The sequence below is a fragment of the Phocoena phocoena genome, chromosome 19, assembly GCF_963924675.1.
Source record: "Phocoena phocoena chromosome 19, mPhoPho1.1, whole genome shotgun sequence".
Classification (NCBI taxonomy): domain Eukaryota; kingdom Metazoa; phylum Chordata; class Mammalia; order Artiodactyla; family Phocoenidae; genus Phocoena; species Phocoena phocoena.
In genome coordinates, this window is record NC_089237.1 from 29800264 (window position 1) to 29819353 (window position 19090).

General features: G+C 36.8%; 1 protein-coding gene and 1 non-coding gene across 2 annotated transcripts in view; both read right to left on the bottom strand.

The window, feature by feature from the left end:
• PPM1E (protein phosphatase, Mg2+/Mn2+ dependent 1E) overlaps nucleotides 1-19090 on the bottom strand; it is a 184151-nt gene that overhangs the window by 67906 nt on the left and 97155 nt on the right. The window lies entirely within an intron of this gene.
• Nucleotides 16723-16829, bottom strand: LOC136139543 (U6 spliceosomal RNA). Its single transcript, XR_010657067.1, has one exon. It is a non-coding gene; the product is annotated as a U6 spliceosomal RNA (small nuclear RNA).

The window sequence follows — 19090 nt, forward strand, 5'->3', positions numbered from 1 at the left end:
GAGGACAGGAGGAGAAGATAGATGCAGATGGGCCTGTAGAACTGTCTGTGAGAAGAGGAAATTTTCATTCAATCTTTCCTATTTTCTCTATGAATTATGAGACAAGCTGCGGTAAGGAGGGAGAGGGCATCGGGAAGTCTAAGCAGACAAAAAAGTATGAAATAGAAAATATGCAGTGCGGAAGAGTGAACTTACTAGAGAAAATGAGTTAATAACTAGTCAGCTGAGGTTGTTTATCATGATTTTACAGTGAGCCCACAAGCCTGGTTATGGATTTTTCTTGAGCACTGCTCAATTGTTTGCAAGTAGTCACAGAGAAAGTGGGGGTAGGGTTTTGCTAGGCAGATGGTATACAAAGAGAGAAGGGCAAAGGACCTGATCGTATATACAAGAGCATGATTATAATGAAGAACGGTAAAATCTAGGTTGAATAAATTTGAGAGTAAAAATAAAAGGGAACCAATGGAATGAAGGTGTTAATGAAATCAAAGAACTGTTGCAGTAGGGTGCTTGAACAAATGCATTGGGAGAATAGGAGGATGTGGTTGGTGAATGGAATGTCTGAAATAACAATTTTGGAGGTGAGGTAATTTCGGGTAATTACAAGATCTTTGGATTGAGGTAACACTTTGGCAGCTGAGAGGCAGAAAATGGTAAGAACTGGGGCTAAGAGGATATTTGCTCATTAGCAGTTCCTTAAACTGCTGTTTCTCATGAGAGTGCCTAGAGGAAGGTAAATCCATATGTTAAGCATAGTTAAGCAACTATATTCCTACAGAAGCAAATTCAAGGTTGATCTGTAAATATATACTAGACCAGTTAATGACATGCAACATATAAGAGTAGGCTGATAAAAAAAGGGGAAATAAAGTCATCCAGTTATATCTGAAGTCAACTCACCTGTATGACATCTCTTTCTCATATTATAATGATTAAAAGTTGATAGTCACCCTCTCCCAGTTTGGATATATAATAAAAACAAAGTTAGGGACTTCCCTGGAGGTCCAGTGGTTAAGAGTCTGCGTTTCCATTGCAGGGGGTGCAGGTTCGATTCCTGGTCAGGGGACTAAGATCCCACATGCCACATAGTGCAGCCAAACAAAAAACAACTAAGTTATATCTGATGAATCTCAAGCACTCCAAGTTTAAGTGATCATTACTATTTGTTCCTCACTATGTGGCAAAGGATGTTTGCTGGCTAACAAGTCACTGCAACCAATGCCATTTTTTTTTTTTTTAGATGATTGGGGTGGGAGTTTATTAATTAATTAATTAATTTTTGCTGTGTTGCGTCTTCGTTTCTGTGCAAGGGCTTTCTCTAGTTGTGGCAAGCGGGGACCACTCTTCATCGCGGTGCGCGGGCCTCTCACTATCGTGGCCTCTCTTGTTGCGGAGCACAGGCTGCAGACGCGCAGGCTCAGTAGTTGTGGCTCACGGGCCTAGTTGCTCTGCGGCATGTGGGATCCTCCCAGACCAGGGCTCGAACCCATGTCCCCTGCATTAGCAGGCAGATTCTCAACCACTGTGTCACCATGGAAGCCCCAACTAATGCCATTTTAAAGAAAGGGATTAATTTCCAAAATATACAAACAGCTCATACAGCTCAATATCAAGAAAACAAACAATCCAATCAAGAAATAGGCAGAAGATCTAAATAGACTTTTCTCCAAAGAAGACATACAGATGGCCAACAGGCACATGAAAAGATGTTCAACATCGCTAATTATTAGAAAAATGCAAATCAAAACTACAATGAGGTGCCACCTCACACCTGTCAAAATGGCCATCATTAAAAAGTCCACAAATAAATGCTGGAGAGGGTGTGGAGAAAAGGGAACCCTCCTACATTGTTGGTGGGAAAATAAATTGGTACACCCACTATGGAAAACAGTATGGAGGTTCCTCAAAAAATTAAAAATAAAGTTGCCATATGATCCAGCAATCCCACTCCTGGGCATATATCTGGAGAACACCATAATTTGAGAAGATACATGCACCCTAATGTTCATTACAGCACTGTTTACAGTAGCCGAGACAATGCGAGCAACCCTAAATGTCCATGGACAGATGAATCGATAAAGATGATGTGGTATACATATGCAATGGAATATTACTCAACCATAAAAAAGAATGAAATAATGCCATTTGCAGAAACATGGATGGACACAGAGATTATCATACTAAGTAAATCAGATAGAGAAAAACAAATATATCATATGATATCACTTATATGTAGAATCTTAAAAAATGATACAAATGAACTTATTTACAAAACAGAAACAGACTCACAGACATAGAAAACAAACTTATGATTACCAAAGGGGAAGGTGGGGCAGGGGGAGGGATAAATTAGGCGTTTGGGATTAACAGATACACACTACTATATATAAAATAGATAAACAACAAGGACCTACTGTATAGCACAGGGAACTATATTCAATATTTTATAATAACCTATAGTGGAAAAAATCTGAAAAAAAATATATATATATGAATCACTTTGCTATGCACCTGAGGCTAACACAACATTGTAAATCAACTATACTTCAATTAAAAAATAATAATAATAAAAATTAAAACAGGCACTAGGATTTTTGGCAATGCAAATTTTATATTTACTTGCTGAACTAGTGAGAAACGTCTCAACTCCAACTTATCTTATTGAATTTCAACAATATAATTTTAAAGTTTTGATTTATATAGCGAATTCAAAAGTTTTGCCTCAGTTTAAACTGTCATCTTTTTTATCAAAATGGAAATATCTTGTTTTTTTATTATAAAAGTATTAATATGCTCATTATAAAAATCATAGTAAAGGGAATTCCCTGGTGGTCCAGTGGTTAGGACTCCGTGCTTTCACTGCCTTGGGTGCGGGTTCAATCCCTGGTTGGGGAATTAAGATCCCGCAAGCCAGGAGGCTCGGCCAAAAAACAAAAAACAAAAAGTTAAAAAAAAATCATAGTAAAAATAAGAATTAAAACTCTAGCTGTTGGTGTTTTATATAAAATAATAAAATACACATAGATAAGACATACATAATGTAAAATGAAGGACATTTCTTAAAAATGTAGATGAGTATCAAAATTTATTCAGTTCTCTAAGAATTTTAATAGTTTCTCACCTTATCTCAATTGTTAACCACTTTATCTAGTTAAAGCAACATCATAGCTATGGTCTCCCTTACCTTCCCTCTAGCTATAATCAGAAAAGTAGGCATACCATTTATAAACATTAATTAATGAAGCCAAAGACATTAACCCTGCTTGCTTTCAATGAGGGCAGAGGCTAATTAGTACACTTCTCGGCAGACTAATAGTTACAATTATACTAGCTTTTCCAATGGCTGAAGTTTTTTAAATACTTCCTAGTTGTAATTGATTTTTATTGTATGACATTTGGCTGTATCTGGTTACTAGAGCTACCTTTAGAATAAACCGCAAAGAAACTGTACTTCATCGCTAACTAGAGAAAACAAATTGTTAGTGTAGAATGACTGATTACTCAAAATTATCCTCAAGTATTCACATAAATGTTGTCACTTCCATAGTGTAGGTTTATAACTGATCTTGCTGTTTAATAAAAACCATTCTTTTAACTGCTTTTCTTCACTTTTTTCTTCTCCTTTATTCCATTCTACTGAGTAACACCACCATTACTTCAAATACTCAATAACACAGTTGCCAGTAGTGGTTTGATAGAATTAAATTATGTATAGTGAAAAGTAATAGATAATTAGCAACAAGATAAAGTATCAAGGTAGCTCTTACTTGTATGTCATTATGGCGCTAAGAGATAGCTCCTCCATGGGATAGCACTGTATTAGGAACTTACAGGTAGCTACCTAAGAGTTAAGGTAAACTTAACAAAATAGTAAAGGAAGGCAGTTTAATAAAATTCTTCCAGCTCTACTTCTCTAAGGAGGTCTTCAGTGGGAAGATTACTGGAGAAGTAGACAAAAGGCCCCCAGACACCTTAACGTATCGTATCTGGTCCATGCTCTCTGCCTTCAACCTATCCCTCTCATGCACCCTTTGCTCCAGTCACATGGAACTACTTACACAGTAGAGGCAGCCATAACTATGTGTTGTTGTTGTTGTTGTTGTTTTTATGTTAACACAAACTCATAGATGTCACTTCCTCAGCTTGAACCACCTTTCTTTTCTTCTTCACTTAGTCAACAACCCTTACTGGGCTTTACAAAACTCATTTAAAGCATTACCTGCTTCAGGAAACTTCTTTGACTCCTTTCTTTCTACTTGTATACCTTCATAGCATCTTTTTCATTTATTACACTAGAATTATTTATTTGCTTGTATAGTCTGTAAGACTCTTAAGGGTAAAGACATATTGTATTCAAATTTATTCTATCTCAGCTCTCAGAATTGTATAGGCCTCAATAATGATTGTTGAGTGTTCTTAAATTCTCCAGTCTTTCTTTGGCCACACCGCGAGGCATGCAGGATCTTAGTTCCCCAGTTCCCCATCCAGGGACTAAACCCATGCCCCCTGCAGTGGAAGCGCAAAGTCTTAACCAATGGACTGCCAGGGAAGTCCCTGTTGAGTGTTCTTGAAATTATTTCAAGCTCAAGTAAAAGTCATAATGATACTTAACAGATCTGGGTTTTATGGACTCATTATAGATCTGTGGTACTTTAATCATTCCTTAATGTCTATTAAAATATACAATAATGAGGGCTTCCCTGGTGGCGCAGTGGTTGGGAGTCCGCCTGCCGATGCAGGGGACGCGGGTTCGTGCCCCGGTCTGGGAGGATCCCACGTGCCGCGGAGCGGCTGGGCCCGTGAGCCATGGCCGCTGGGCCTGCGCGTCCGGAGCCTGTCCTCCGCAACGGGAGAGGCCACAACAGTGAGAGGCCCGCGTAACGCATAAAAAAAAAAAAAAAAAAAAAAAAAAAAAAAAAAAAAAATATACAATAATGATATAATTTATTTGGGAGATATTATTTGCCTTCTAAATAACTGAGGAAAAACAGCCTATGTAATAGGATGCTTTACTCTGATTTTTACAGCAAGACAAATATAATATACAACTTACTCATTTTATTACTCATGTTTCCATTATTCATAAGTGCTCAATAAAAACTGAACAAGCTAATAATTAACCCTAGGCAGAAGGATGGGGTGGCATCTGTACATCTATGGATAAACATGTAAGAGTTTCAGGGTAACTTATTAAGATTTTAATTTGCATTTTATTCGCCATTTATTTCTTCTTTCCCCATTCTAAATAGGTAACCAGGTCTTTGGGCTCTGTATTTAATGGAAGATCTTTACTGAATGGAAAATAGAAGTTACTCATGGATAATCTGCCTTCTGACTTTTATTTTTGGTAGTTTGATTTAAAGGCAAAGCTTCTGAGGCCTGTCAGGGAGACTGGGAAAGAGCCTCCCAAAGGCAATTTCCCCAGAATGCAAAAGGTTCAACAATATCAGGCACAGCAGATACCTGAATCCTACTGCATAGCAGTGCTTCAAGGAAATAGCAAGACCACCAAGAAGAATGGCTACACGGAGCACCTTGGGAGGCTATACTCCAGGTCCTGGGGGAGCTCAAAATCAGCAGAGACTCTCATGCACAAACTTGGCCGAAAAGCAGTAATGTTGTCTTACTTTAAGGAACATATGGGCTTTTAAAATAAGAATAGCAGTTAGGGGCTTCCCTGGTGGCGCAGTGGTTAAGAATCTGCCTGCCAATGCAGGGGACACGGGTTCGAGCCCAGCTGTGGGAAGATCCCACATGCCGCGGAGCAACAAAGCCCATGTGCCACAACTACTGAGCCTGCGCTCTAGAGCCCAAGAGCCACAACTACTGAAGCCCATGCGCCTAGAGCCCGTGCTCCGCAACAAGAGAAGCCACCGCAGTGAGAAGCCAGCGCACCCCAACGAAGAGTAGCCCCTGCTCGCCGCAACTAGAGAAAAGCCCGCGCGCAGCAACAAAAGACCCAACTCAGCCAAAAATAAATAAATAAATTTAGAAGGTTAGGGGAAAAAAAAAGAATAGCAGTTAGGATCATGATAAACTGCAGACAAGTGAGCCCATCCCACTTTGTTTTCTTTTAAAAGGCCCTTAAATTCTTAGGTCGGGGAGGAGAAAGGAAGGAAAGAAAGTGAGCCTTATTCTTCTCCATGGGCTCCCATAATGACTAATAGGAATCACCATCTTACCAGGTTGGGCAATTCAAAGCCAGCATTTATCAGAAATAAAATAATATTATATTTTTTAAAATATGAATTTTTGGTATAAATTATCTAACTAAACATGACAATATGAATCTGTATGTTTCTAATATACTTTAGTATTCATTGTTCATTTTTGTACTATTTGTGCTTCACAGCCCCTATAGCGGAATGATTGAAATTGTTGCATTTTGGAAGTCTCAAAAGTTTTTTTTTTTTGGGAAGCAAAACAATGATGGCTTTATGAGCAGAACTGATTATGGCTGCTAATAAAAAGTTCATCATCATAAGAAGTATAATACTGCAAGATAAATTTATAATTTAGATTAAGGGATTACAAACAAAACATCTGAAGGCATGGGAGAAAAAAGCAATCTCATTAAGTGTTCCCTAGAAAGGCGTATACATAGAAACTGACGCCAAGACTACTTTCATCCCACGTGCTAAACTAAATGAATGATATTTTGTTAAAAATCAAACAAACAAAAAACCACTGAAGGATCCCTAGCATCCTAAAATCTACCCATATATAAGGCTTATCTGGGAAAGATAAACACAAAATTCAGGGAAGTGCTTCAGTGGGAGGGAAGGGGCAGGCACAGGATTAAGGAAGGGTATGCAGAGGACCTTCAACTTAGATTTGTAAGGCTTAGTTTAAAAAAAAATCTTTAAATAAATATAGCAAAACATTAAATATGGGTCATGGGTTTATGGGGTTTTGCTTTGTTCGTTTTTCAATACTAGTCTGTATTTTTGGAAATTTCAAAATCAAAATCTAGCATAACCATGTATCCTAATTTTTTCCTGAGTATAAACTTTCTCCTCTGCAGTTTAGAATCAGGATAGTTTGATACAGAGCCTAGTGCATTACTGTGCTAAGTCCATGTTTGCACAGAAGAACTTTAAAAGGTAAAAAAAAACCTGATTGGTTCATTATTCATGCCTTTCCAAATAAAGCAGCTTCATCCAAATGAAAAAAGAACCAATAAAAATAGAGATAACAAGAGATATTCACTGGTATAAAATGTGTAACGATTTCCACTTCAATATAGTCTGCAATTTTGAATTAAGACAGACCCATTTGCAGAGAGATTTAATTGAGTTATTCAATTACAATTTATTTAATTGTAACTATGTGAAAGACCCTATGTTAAGTACTAAGGATACAGAAATGAATGAGAAAGGATCCCTGTTCTTCAGGAGCTCATAGCCTAAAGAATCCTGAAAACTATTAACGTAAAATGTAACAGATGTTATAAAAATGTACAAGGCAATATGAGATCACTCAATGAGTACTGGAGGGAAGGCTAATTCTGTCTGAGAGAGCTGGGAAAGGTTTCAGAGATAGGATAATCTTTAAGATGGGACTTGAATAATGAGTAGAAGGTCAAGAGATAGAAAAGAAAGGAAGATGTGCTTCAGGCAGGAATGAAAAAAAAAATATATATATATAAGGTCCATATTATTCAGAGTCTCTATTTGCAAATCCACCTATGTACTCACTAAAATTTATTTGTAACCCTGAAGTTACTATTTTCTCAGTCATTTATGAACATACACAGAGTGACAAAAAATTTGAGTTGCCTCAAGCACACACTCCAAGATGAGGTCAAACAAGGCAATACTCACTACTCTGCCTTCTTGTTTCAGCTTTCATACTGTAAAAAAAGTGTTCTTTTCACAGTCTATTTACTGCCACATCTGTCTTTTTTGTGCTTTGTGTTGGTGATTCTGCTGTTTAAAATGGTCCTCAAGCATAGTGCTGAAGTGCTAACTAGTGTTCCGAAGCACAGGAAGGTTGTGCTGTGCTTATGGAGAAAACAAGTGTATTCGATAACCTTCATTCAGGCGTGAGTTACAGTGCTGTTGGCTGTAAGTTCAATGTTAATGAATCAACACAAACACACATAAAATGAGGTGTATTGAATGGTTGATGAAAACGTTGTAAGAGGCTCACAGGAACCTAACTCTATATTTCCCCTAGGAAATATGGCTCATTATTCACTAATTCAGTGTTTGTGGTGACTTTATAGAACACAACTACTGTAAATAATGAGAATCAACAGTATGTGTGTGCATTTGTGTGTATTCATTAGTTAACAAAATATTTCTTTGAATAAAAGTTATTTATAGGAACCATTGACTACTTTGATTAGATACACATAGCATAGTACCTTGTCTTGAATAAGTAATGATAATTAACTATAATAAAGATAACTGACAGCTTATTATGCATACTTACAGTCTTTAAAGACTTTAAATAGCATAGATATTATGAGGCATTTTGAAGTTTCTAGTAGGGGGCAAAAAGACCTTGCTTTAAAGATAGCTAAAATATTTGCAACCACTTAAGAGATGGAGTAGAAATTTACAGAAGCAGATGTGGCATAATTTTACTGATTTAGTTATTTCTACAAGGTATTATTGTGGATAATGGCAAAAGCAGTATGGTAAAAACTATGCATTAGAAAAATCCCAAGATTATTTTTAACAGTTTCCTCAATCAGTTAACAGAACTGAACTATTACTTTCCCAAAGTGATTCCAATGAGCAAAAAACATAGAAGATCCCACACACAAAGTAGCTCATTATAATAAAAAAGAAGCAGGTAATATCCTTTAACAGTCATGTTGCTATAAGGTTAATCTTTACAGAAAGGTAGAACAAGTGAGTTGTACTGTTTAATACTTTAAGAAGACTTTTCTTAACATTTACATTTCATGTAATTAATTATACCAATAACTTTGAAGCACATACTTTAAAAATTCACCTTTTCTTTCATTAGAATAAAGAAAACGAAAAACCAAAATGAACCTAAAAGAACACATACACACTTGGGTCATGATGTCATAAATCCTTATCTGATTGAAAAATGTTATATTTTAAGTTTATAATGCCACGTTTTCCACCTTTGGTAAATGGCCTGCATCTTTTAAATTATATTCAACAGTTCTACAATTAAGAGCTACATCTTACACATTTTAAATATTCATTTATAGTTTGGGTAGATAGTTTTCAGAAGCTAATGAGATTGACAATGCTAACAGATAAAAGTCTTCTGATAATTTCAAATTCTATTTAAAAATACAGAAAAGAAGTAAGGATGAAAATCACTGTTTAAAGAGGTCAGAAGAGAACAAGAGATCAACATCCCATAATGCAAGAAAAAATAGTACAAGTTTTCATTTTGTATAGATAGTAATTGTAAAGCCAGTTCCATGGATTTCACTCACTTATAGATAATGCTTAAATTTGTATCTCCAGTCATACCTCTCTTCTGAACTTCAGGTTCTTATATCCAACCACACATACTCAGTATTTCTACTCAGACAGGTGCCACATCTGAATGTGTCCAAAACCAACCTCTTGATTTTCCCTTAAATTTAAGCCTGCTTTTTCCCCAAGCCTTCTCCATCTTAGTAAATGGCAATTTCATTCTTCAAATTGCTAAAACCAAACTCCTTGGATTAATCCTTGACTCTTTTCCTTTCTCATATACCACACAAACAAATCTTAATGTTCCTTCCTTCAAAATATATGCAGAACTTCACCTTTTCTTACTGCATCCAAGATTACCTCCTTGGTCTAAGCCACCATCATTTCTCACTTGGGCAACTGTGTTAGCCTATAAACTGCTCTCACTTTTTCTACCTTTTTTCCTTCATACTCTAGTTTCCACACAGCATCCACAGTGATTCGCTAAAACATAAATCAGACCATGTCCTTCCTCTGCTCAAAACCCTCTATTGCCTTCCCATCTCATTCAGGGAAAAATTCAAAATTCTGATGGTGGTTTATAAGACCCTATTTGATCTAATTCCCTGCCACCTCTCTGACCTTGTCTTCTTATACTCTTTCTTTCACTTCACTCTAAGTCACACAAATCTCTCTGCTGTTCCTCAAACCTGCTAATAAGCATTCTCTCACCTCACTGTCCCTGAACTCCTTGACTCTTCTGCCTAGAAAGCTTTTCACCCAGATATCTACATCACTCACTCCTTCACTTATTTCAGATATCTACTTGATCTTATCAGAGAGGGTTTCCTTGATTAACTTACAAAAAAATAATCAAACTCCCTATGCACCCCTACCCCATCATTCTCTAGTCCCTTATCTTGCCTTTATTTTTTTCTTTATAGCACTTATGAAAACCACCTGACTGAAATATTTAGTGTTTATTTTCTGTCTTTTGCCCATTAGAATGAACTTAAGTTCCTGGAAAGAAGAGGCGTTCTTTGTTTTTGTTCAGGGCTATATCCTTAGGATCTAGACTAGTACTAGCACATAAAAGATACTCAATAAACATTTGGTGAATTATGAATGAAATGAATCCAAATAATAATTATTTTTTGACCGCGGCAGTGTGGCACATGGGATCTTAGTTCCCCAACCAGGGATCGAACCTGTGCCCCTTGCATTGGAGTCTTAACCACTGGACCTCCAGGGAAGTCCCCAAATAATTGTATTAAAAGAAGGTCTCACTTATAAGATCAATAAACCTAAACCTCTACAAGTTAATCTAAAAATTAATAATTATATGCTATAATAATTTTGTTTAAATTTGCTAGCCAGGATACAAAGAGCTTTATATATGCAATGGTTACATTTCTATAACTTAAAGTGTAAATCCCATTTTAAGACCTTTTGAATTTACATTTTAACAGACTACTTTTTAGAGCAATTTAGGCTCACAGCACAAGCGCTCCCTCACACCCTTTGCCTTTATACACACACAGCCTCCCCCACCAACAGTCAATCCATTCTCTCTAGATTTGTCTCTTCTGGCCATTTAATATAAACATAATCACAATTACTTATCCTTTGCATCTGGATTCTTTCACCTAGTGAAAGAATAGCTTTTAAAAATTAAAAACTTTGGGGGGCTTCCTTGGTGGCACAGTGGTTGAGAGTCCGCCTGCCGATGCAGGGGACACGGGATCGTGCCCCGGTCCGGGAAGATCCCACATGCCGCGGAGCGGTTGGGCCCATGAGCCATGGCCACTGAGCCTGCGTGTCCGGAGCCTGTGCTCCGCAACGGGAGAGGACACAACAGTGAGAGGCCCACGTACCACAAAAAAAAATAATAATAATAAAAGCTTTTTTAATTTTTAAAAATAGCTCATTGGTCACCTTGGAAAACAACTCTTTCATTTTTTTGGCTGTGCTGCACTGCATGTGGGATCTTAGTTCCCTGACCAGGGATCGAACCTGTGCACCCTGAAGTGGAAGCGCAGAGTATTAACCACTGAACTACCGGGGAAGTCCCTAGTATAATATTTTTGAAGTTCTTTCATGTTGAAGTACGTATCAATAGTTTGTTCCTTTTTACTGATAAATGGTATTACATCACATGGACATACCACTTTCCTTTTAATTGCTAAATAGTAGTCTATTATATGGATATACCACATATTGTTTAGAGTTGCCAAGGTGGGACCTTATCTTTCTTATGTGTCAGAAAAGAGGAGCCCTCAATGAATGCCAAGAATTAGAATTGGTGAGAGGAAGAGGGGAAGAAAAGGAAATAGAATTGTGGTTGAGTAAAACCTGTTCCTAGCAGAGATGGAGAAGTCAAGCTCCGGTGAATTATCTGTAGGTAGAGGAACCTGCCCTGGCTGTAAGAATTCAAACGCTTTCCACTGGATCCTATGACCTGAGTTTGTTCACTACTACTTGCTTGCTATAAGGAGGAAGGTGAGGTCATGGCAGCCCCCCTCTACATCTATAGGAAGAAAATTGGTCTTTTCTTTCCTGGTGTTAGAGATTGCCAATCCATTATATAATTAAGCAGTATAACTAAAAGCAAGTATAAAATATTTTTAAAATAACATTCATCTGATGACTTCTGGTTAAAAAATGGCAGATCAGGTATATGCGTTTAACCCTTCTCCTTATAAAATGACAGCAAGTAAATTAAAAGATTTAAATCCACAAGGAGAAAGCAACCAAAGAGAAGGCAACAGTAGATAAAATATTTCAATACACTTTTGGAAAAGGGAGAACAAATGGAGGAGTGGTATCTGATTTATCAGGTGGAAGAAACTATAACCTCAGGGGGTCACTGGTGAGAAGAGAGCCAATTCACCCCCGAACAACCTGGGAAACACTCAGACTTTGAAGTACCAAGTGGGTGGAGGGGAAGGACAAAATGAAAAAACAGGATGAAAGTGTATGTATGTGCCTGAAATTAATACAACACTGTAAATCAAGTATACTCCAATAAAAATTTTTTTTAAAAAGTGTATGTATGTGAATTGTTGATTCCTCTCCCCACTCCCACATATAGAATGCCAGCAGCTAAATGCATATACTCCAGCCCTGATAAGAGAATGAAAATTTACCTCTAGAGAAATTGAAAAGGAGTGCTCTAGATTAGGAGACACTGGGCAAGGTAGAGACTAGAAGTGAGACAGAGTAAAAAGAAAGGGATTTATCGAAATGTCAAATGGCAGGACTTTAATTCCTCTAACCATTCCTCTACCCACCCCGCTCCACCCTTAAACACTTGCATTTTATTGCCCGGGCAAGAAATCTGTAAGGTCTTTTTCTGGAGGAACGGAGCAATCCTAGAGAAAAGTCTTCCTCACAGTGATGTATGGCCATGTCTCCATCCCCAAATGAGGCTACTCACAATAAATCTTCTTACTCCTAAGAAGCTTCTAATCAGTTTAAAACAAATATATACAGACCATCAACAGTCATCAGAAATGTAAGGAAATCATGAAAGATTAAAATCAGATATCAAAAGAGATATTTGATACTTAAAACATAATTGCTGAAATAAGGCATAAAATAGAGGTTGTGAAAATCCTCAAGAAAGTAGAACTAAATATGAAATGGAAAAGTGAAAGAAAAGATAGCTAAAGAACCAATCTAGGGAGATTACTTTTGACTAACAGGAGTTCCAGGAAAAGAGGACAAAGAAAAGAGATGGAAGAAAATAATAACAAATACTTATCAAAGGCAGAGTATATGTGCTAGGCATTGCTCTAAGTGCTTTAAGTAAATTAATCTTAATTAACTAATTCGTTCTCCAGTCAGCCTATGAAGTAGGTATTATTATTATCCCCATTTTACAGATGAGGAAAATTAGGAATGTAGAAGTTAATCTAATAGCTAGTAAGTATCAGAGCCAGAGTTCAAACCCAAGCAGTCTGGTGCCATAACTCACACTCCCAGCAACTATGTGCTGCTGCCTCTCTACCAAAGAAACCATATTAAGAGGACAGGTGAAGACGGCAGATTGAACGTGAACATTCAATTTACTCCCTCCAGAAACTCCACTAAAACAACAGTACGGGGAAGTTTTAAAAATACATAATCCCAAAGAGTGAGGAGGCAAAGAGAAAAAGAAAACAACAACAGATTTTTGGAAACCAGAAAGTAGATGATAGAATGGTAACTGATTTAGCAGATGAAAGCCAAGTCTAAAACCAACAGTGAGGAAAGCTGAGAACAAACTCGATATATACCACAGAATCCTCTAAACAAACAAGAACTGGCAACACTTAGGTACCTGTAGAACTGCAGGTAAGTGGGGAGTGAGACGGAGAAAATAAGAACTGGGTGATAACGGTTTAAGATAAGAAGCTGTTAGATCCCCTGGTCCCCTCTCTCTGTTCTACATGCCTAGGTGACTGCCTCTCCCTAGTTCCCTAATCCTGGCAGAAGTCTGCCACTCATCCCCTGGAGAGGGTGAAACAGGGATTCTTGATTAGGGGACACCAGGCAGTTAAGGGCATAAGTACCATAGTGAAAAACAAAGGGATTAAATGACTTCATGCATAAGTAAATGCCGAGTTCTAAGATTAGTGGTCCTCTTCCTCCATTCTATTCAGCCAGACAAATTAGAAAACTTTTTTTATGAATCTGGGTTAGGGTCAGAAGATTCCCTAACAAATGACACAACCAGGTTATACTAGAACGAAACTCAAAACTCCTATTCTCGTGCTTAAGCCTTCCAATCTTAAGAACAGCCAGCTGAGGGACGTCCCTCGTGGTCCAGTGGTTAAGACTCTGCGCTCCCAACGCATGGGGCCCAGGTTCGATCCCTGGTCAGGGAACTAGATCCCACATGCATGCTGCAACTAAGAGTTCACATGCCACAACTAAGGAGCTGGCCTGCCACAACTAAGGAGCCTGCCTGCCGCAACCAAGACCCAGCACAACCAAATAAATAAATAAATAAATGTTTTTTAAAAAAAGAACAGCCAGCTGAGATGACAAGATAACCTAAAGGAAGTCTATATATGGAAGACAGAGACCAAAATCAATATGAGAATACAAAGCAATTAGGTAGAAAGAAATCATGCAAAGAAAATTTTAAGAAAAAAAAATATTTCCAAGATACTTAAAACAAATTAAACTTTAAAAGAAATATAAGAAGAGAAAGGAACACTTCTAAACTAATTTTATGAGGCCAGCATTGCCCTGATACCAAAGCCAGACAAGGACACCAGAAGAAAAGAAAATTACAGGCCAGTATCCCTGATGCACATGGATGTGAAAATCCTCAACAAAATATTAGCAAACCAAATTCAACAATACATTAAAAGGATTATACATAATAATCAAGTGGGATTTAATCCAGGGATTTAAGGATGGCTCAACATCTACAAATCAATCAATATGATACACCACATTAACGTAATGAAGGATAAAAATATGATCATCTTAATAGACGCAGAGAAAGCATTTGACAAAATTCAACATCCATTTGCGATTAAAAAAAAAAAACCTCTCAACAAAGTAGGTATAGAGGGGATATACTCAACATAATAGAGGCCATATATGACAAGCCCACAGCTAACATCATCCAGATTAGAGAAGAATAAGTGAAATTATTTGTTTGCATATGACATCTTCTTATATGTAGAAAACCCTAAAGACTTATTTAAAAACGGTTAGAATAAACAAATTCAGTAAAGTTTGCAGGATACAAAATCAATATGCAAAAAATCGGTTGCATTTTTATACCCTAACAGCAAACTAACAGAAAGAGAAATTAAGAAAGCATGCTACAAACTACAAATACACCTACTACTGTATGAATAGCATTTTGAGCGCTTAAGGGCAAAAACGAAACTTGAAGCAAAATAAAATCTTGTGTTCATCATGCAGTTAGTTTTAAAAAATGTACCATCCCAACAACAGAAAAACATAAACTCTTTATCCACTGAAGAGATATATACTCATATGTATTCCATGGAGTAATTCTCTTCAGATGAGGTATTTGTAAAATCTCTCTCATTACTGACAGTGCGGATGTGCTGACATCCTCAGGATGTTTCACTGAGATTCAAACTCACTGTATCCCATCTCCAGAGTCTCTTCTTTGATAAGCTGCATTTCCCCCCTTTTGTATTATCCATGATGTTAGTAAGGTTAGAACTAAAACAGACTTAATTACAGTACATTTCAAATAAGTTACTGAATATAGTTCTTTGTTCAGTCAACTGTGATTGCCCATGAAAATTACAGGAGTGTTTAAAAACAAGATGAATAGGAGTCTATTAAATTATGTCTGGGACCAAAGCTTTTCTTATATGGGAATTTATGAGATAACTTATATTTGGAGAATTGATTACAATTTTAGGAAAGTGAACTTTGTTCTGCCATATGGGTCTCAAAATGGCAATACCTGAAACACTGAGATTTACAAGTACAGTATGGAATCCCCCCTTATCTACGTGGGATGTGTTCCAAGACCCCCCAGCGGATGCCTAAAACCATGAATAGTAGTGAACTCTAGATATACTATGCTTTTTCCTATACATACACACCTAGGATAAAGTTTAATTTATAAATTAGGCACAGTAAGAGATTAACAACAACTAATAATAAAATAGAGCAATAATAATATACTGTAATAAAAGTTAGGTGAATGTGGTCTCTCTCTCAAAATATTGTACAAATTTAATGCCTTTTCCATCTTAACTAAGCACTGTGGCCGTAAAACTAGCATGAATTTGTTTATCTCGCAAAGTAAAACTGAGGATAAGGGGGACCACTGTGTATATTGTACCTGTTCGTTTTTTTTTTAACATCTTTATTGGAGTATGATTGCTTTACAATGGTGTGTTAGTTTCTGCTTTATAACAAAGTAAACCAGTTATACATACAGATGTTCCCATATCTCTTCCTTCTTGCGTCTCCCTCCCTCCTACCCTCCCTATCCCACCCCTCTAGGTGGTCACAAACCACCTAGCTGATCTCCCTGTGCTATGCGGCTACTTCCCACTAGCTATCTATTTTACATTTGGTAGTGTATCTATGTCCATGCCACTCTCTCACTTTGTCCCAGCTTACCCTTCCCCCTCCCCATATCCTCAAGTCCATTCTCTAGTAGGTCTGTGTCTTTATTCCTGTCTTACCCCTAGGTTCTTCATGACATTTTTTTCCCCTTAAATTCCATATATATGTGTTAGCATACGGTATTTGTTTTTCTCTTCCTGACTTACTTCACTCTGTATGACAGACTCTAGGTCCATCCACCTCACTACAAATAACTCAATTTTGTTTCTTTTTAAAAAATACGGAACACTTCACGAATTTGCGTGTCATCCTTGCGCAGGGGCCATGCTAATCTTCTCTGTATCGTTCCAATTTTAGTGTATGTGCTGCCGAAGCGAGCACTGCCTGTTCATTTTGAAACAAAGAATTGCTTCTATAAGAGCCAAGCAAAGAAAGATCAAAGTAAATTTATGAGACCTAACCACAGGTTCAGCCAAGATCAAGAGAGGATATCCTTTGACTCACTTTTGTCCACATTCCTCAAGGCATCAATTTAAACCTTACTTTCTTTCATAAGGTTCTTTTCTCCAAACCTTTTCTTTTTCCTAGTTGTCTGCTGCTAATTAGACAAATTGATACTGATACAAAGAGCATATATTATGTAACATATAATACAGAGCTACTTGGCTATAGAGCTACTTGGTAGAAAATGTTCTGTTTCTCAAGTTCATTATGCTATATTAATTTACTAATCTAAAAAAAATCTGTAGAGCAGTCTTGCAGACCTTCTGTTTTTACATTTATAATTAGCTAAGTAGAGAGAAGTTCTATTGTTTTTAGAAATAATCATTTTATGAGTTAAGCACATCAAATTCACGACAGGTTGCCTCTCATGGAAAGAGAGAAATGAGACAAAGATGGGGTGGGGAGAGGACAAAGGGTAATTTAGCTTTATATAGTCATGTTTTATTACTTTTATTTAAAATTTTTAAATTTGTAATTTCTCAGAATAAAAATTTTTAAAAACTGTGTAGGAACTCATATATACTCCTCATCACCACCAACCAATCTCCTTTCTATAGGCTGTATAGGAAATCACAATGTGCAGAGTTTCCAATGGGGAAAGGCCAGTTACTTTCTCCCACACATCTTTAAAGTCCCAATTATCCAATAAGCCACTGAGAAAATACCCAAACGCTCTCAGATTCTCACTAACTTCTCAAAAGACCCACATAGGCACACATTATTATTGTTAACTGGTATCTCTGAGGTCCAGAATCCACTTCTACCTGAGTAATGACATCTTCATATAGACATCTTACAGCATGAACACTCTGGCATAATTCATCTTATATTCTCAGACATGAAATACTATTTTCATCTGGGGAGATTTCTATAACTATCAGAATCTTGATAGAACTCTCAAAGCTACAAGAATATAATCAGTGATAAAATCATAAAACATTAAGTCTATTTGTTCTTCAGTAGTGAGAGACTGATCATACAAATAGACAATGACCAGATCATATACAACTCTGACACACAGGCTCTTTGGAGGGCAAACAACCTGGGAAGTCAAATCACAATCTCTGTAGCAATCACTTCAGAAGTTAGGATTTGGTCAATGACTGCCAGCTTCCTTTTTTTTTCTTTTTTTCCCCTCCACAGCTCACCACACACTTTCAACTCAGCACCAACCAGAGAAAGACCAATATGCTTCCCAAACCAATTACCTAAGATGATTGGCTTCTAGTTAGCATTTCAGCTTCCCCATGCCAAACAGTCTCCAATCAGCGTATCTTTTCTCTTTTTCACCATAAAACTTGCCCACTCCCATGTGAATCTGCCAAATGCAAGTGATGGTGGTAATTTTCTTGTTACCAATTGTTATTCAATTTCTTTGAATTTATAGCCTGTTTGTTCTCATTCTGGGTGGTCTTTATTTCCGAAGTAGTGCAAAATTCATGCAAAAAGAAAACTAACATTATGAGCATTTTATTCTAATCCGGTTAAGACCACACTTCAATCTGGCTGTTAGCTATTGTTCTGTTTGCCAATCAGCTCACCAGAAACAATTTATTTCTTTTGATAAACGGTTTTTCATCACTTGAAAGACAAATCTGGAATTCTACTTCAATATTTGATGTTTCAGACTCACACGGGTAATAGTTTCTTTCTTGAGAACTGTGATCACTTGAAAATAATAACCTAAGAAAAGACTGTGCTATATTTTAGAAAAACAATAATGCTGGTGGTATAACTTAGAACTAAATAGTGCAGTAAAATATCTGCTGTCAGTCTGTGAATATATCTGCAGAAAATATCAGAGGGTGACTCCTAAATTTTGTTGATATTGAAATGATAAATCAGAGCAACCTACAAAGAGTTATGAAAATTTACCTGTAGTAAATTGAAGTTGTTTTGGGTATATCGTGAGTTTACAGCCACAATGGCATAACTAATGTGAGTAGGAATTTTAATGACTTTATAAAAAAAAGGTTAAGAATGAAAAATCAAGAGCATTATATTTTCAATCACATCTTTGAGATTTGGTAATAATGTAATTACTTAAGGAAGTAAAACAAAACTCCAAAATGTTCTCAGTTCTTTGTGTGATATTATACACCTGAAAAAAAATTTCAAAATATTTGTTAGAGGAATGA